Source organism: Galeopterus variegatus, unplaced genomic scaffold (assembly GCF_000696425.1).
Source record: "Galeopterus variegatus unplaced genomic scaffold, G_variegatus-3.0.2 Scaffold17452, whole genome shotgun sequence".
Classification (NCBI taxonomy): domain Eukaryota; kingdom Metazoa; phylum Chordata; class Mammalia; order Dermoptera; family Cynocephalidae; genus Galeopterus; species Galeopterus variegatus.
The window spans coordinates 5,396-8,461 of NW_007743563.1; the positions used below are offsets into that span (position 1 = coordinate 5,396).

The window sequence follows — 3,066 nt, forward strand, 5'->3', positions numbered from 1 at the left end:
GTGGGCAGTGGTTGCATTCCCTGATGTTGCCTAGTGTGGGCTTACACCTGAGACATTGTACAAAGAAAGGAAAAAGAGAGAAAAGACAATGCTGAAGACAGCCACTGGTCAGAGGTGTCACCCAAGTATGCGCGTCTTCATAGCCAGCCCGTAATGAGGCCACGGCTTTGACCTTAGGCTTCTCTGGCTCTGTTCTCTCACCTGCCCTGCACATTGAGGTCTTCAGAATTCGTTTTTTCTCTTTCTACAGAGGTCCGTGCTCATCACATGCTTTTTGTGAGCGATGAGCTTTGTAGCTGTCACCTGTGTGCTCTGGAAGGGAAGGCACGAGACCTGGGATCGCAGCTCCTGTCCTCATCAGCTTCCTGGGAGAAGGTAGTCCTCACAGCGAGCACTTCTGTGTCTGGGGAAATTGGGCTTTTCTCCCTGAAAATAGCACATATACACAGAGCAGCTCAAAAAGCCTCCATATTTCAGCAGGAGTTTATCGGGTGTGGTTTCATATCACGTGTGCTTGTGACAATGAAGCAAGTATAAGTTACAAAGCCTGAATTCTGTTGTGACAAACCAGAAGGCAGTTCCAGAGACAAGAAGTGCAGACAGGGCTGGCCTGGCGCAGCCCAGGTGAGTGGGGGCTGCCCCTCAGCTGGGGAGCAGGCTGCCCCTCAGATGGCCCCAACACAGGCCAAAGCACTGAAACCCTAGTTTTTGTTTGTTTGTTTGTTTTTTGGCAGAGGTGGGGAAGCTCTTGGAAGGCCCGTGTTAACTAAGACTTGGCTACCTGGAAGTGTGAGAGCATGTTTGCATCTGCTTATCAGAATAGCCAGCAGAGATGGGTCTAGAGGCCTGGGAAAGGGGACAGGTGCTCTCAGTGGAAGTGAGAAGCCAGGAACGCCCTAGATGTGGAGGAGAATTGTGGAGGAGTAGTCATACATGCTGCACGTGCGGGCAGAGAATAAAAATGTCCTGATATGACTTGCTTTTCACTGGGAATGAGCTTTGACTCCAAAGGAAGAAACACAGACTTCCCAGAGCTGTGTATTTGCTGTTTAAATTCGAAGGAGCCAATTCTCAGCAAGTTCCCAGAACCTTCACTACTCTTGGTAAAGATTACCTTGTGGTCAGTTTCTATGTATTCCTCACAGAGGGCAGTGTTACAATCCTTGCTCCTTTCTCAGGCATAGTACACGCAACAGCATTTGTGTTGAAAATGAACTTGGTCTCAATCTGCAGAGTTTGCATTTGGAAGCTTTTCTATGCTCATTTGTCACTTTGGCAAGGAACGTTCTAAGGGGTATTTCTAGGTTCCCAAGAAAGGATGTTTAGCAAAGATGAAGGCTATGCTTAATGATCTGATTACAGGAGGCTGGGGAGAGATGTTTTAGAGGGGAGGTGGGGTTACCTGCGCTTCTCATATCGCACATGGAAGTAGCCACATGCAGTGACTTCCCGAGGTTTTCAGCACCCGCAGCCCCTGAAACATAGACCTCTTGAACGTTTGGTGCAGATCTTCTGTGAAGAATCACCTGTGGAGCTTAGAAATCACAGAAAACAGTACCCAGGTCCTACTCTAAAGATTCTAATAGAGTCAGTCTGGTGTGGCCCAGGGCATGGGTGCTTTAATGGCTTCTCCACCACCCGTCCCCACCCCCGGCCCCAGGTGACTCCAATGTGCAGCCACTCAGGAGCCTGCTTTGGGCACAACTGATGCTTTGAGGGTGTGAGTCTTGTCCCAAAGGGCTGGGTCCTCATGAAATGTGTGATCAGGGGGCTCTGTGGTTCCTATTAATTGTGAGACCACCCTCCATACTGCACTCTGGCTGCTGTGCTCTGTTCAGCCTTGGTGAAGCTGGTCAGCCCATGCTCAAGTGAAGGCCACATGGGGCCCTAAACCAGAGCCCAGACATACTGGGCAGTATGTTTATTGGGCATAGTTACGGGATAGAGTCCTGCAAAGTTGAGATTCTGCACTGAGTTTTTAAAATGCTTCTGCTGCAAGGGGAAAAACAGATAACTTTCTAACTTTAAGAAGATCTGAAGAGTATCTTCTATTGGTGGAGCTATTTATAAAGAAATTAGTTAAAAGTTCATAGTTAGTAGGTTAAATGATTTAAGGTTAATAAGCAAATTCAGTTTTCTGGGCCAAATATCAAAGGAGTACATACAGTTTCTTATACCCAGGTGAATACTGTGGTTGTCAGGGTTAGGGTTTGTGAAGCATACTGCTCTAGTTCAGAGGAGATCAGAGGAGTTTCTTGTAAACTAGCCCCTGGGTTTGAGGATGAGAAGACACAGAATCCACAAAACTTCCCTAAAATGGGTCCTTGCTCCACCTGACTCCTGAGTAATCCCAAGGTTCTCTAAGGTAGTGACAGCAAATATTCCCCGGCCTTCCTTCTTACCTTCAGTACAAATTGTCAGGGCTAGCGTAGTGTTTTCTGTTCTCAGAGTTCCTTGTTCTCTTAAAAATTGTTTCTCCCCTTGAAGCTTATGGCCCCTGGTCTGAACACTTCTCCTGTGCTACCAGCCAGATCATTGGGCCTTTCAGATTCACAGGCAAGTGTCTCTGCCTTGGCTTCTGGCTTAACGTCCTCAGGAAATGGCCAGGGTCCACCCTGGTCCTGCCCTGCAAGGCCGTAGTGAGGCCCCCTGTTCTTGTGTGGAAGAGGGTGCATGCTGGGTGTGTGCACCTGGGCGTGAACTGGCATCTCTCAGCATTTCCCCAGAGGGGCACTGTCTGGGGACGTGGCTTCGTGTGTGTGTGGGAAATGAGCCTTGAGCAGGCTGAACATTCCCTCTCCTTCCTCCTGAGCCATGGGTGGCTGCCTGCTGCTGTCCCAGCACCACAGGCACTGAGGTTTGGTGACAAGGAGAGCTGCGTGGGGGAATGCAGAGGTCAATAAAAGCTTCCTGGCTGTGATAGGCTCCAGGTGCTCCGTCTGCCCACCAAGGCCCCCTCCCCACCGAAGCTCTTAGTTCATTCAGGCCAAGCCCTTGGTGTTGTTCTGTGTTTGTTCTTAGGTTTTCTGTCTGTCCTGGCTTCAAAGGAGTCCACCCCTCCGCCTC

At 49.4% G+C, this 3,066-nt stretch overlaps 1 long non-coding RNA gene across 1 annotated transcript in view; it reads left to right on the forward strand.

The window, feature by feature from the left end:
- LOC103582703 overlaps positions 1-3,066 on the forward strand; it is a 9,450-nt gene that overhangs the window by 4,498 nt on the left and 1,886 nt on the right. Inside the window, exon 2 of the long non-coding RNA XR_549780.1 lies at positions 251-375. This is a non-coding gene — a long non-coding RNA (uncharacterized LOC103582703). The remainder of the gene's footprint in view (positions 1-250; positions 376-3,066) is intronic.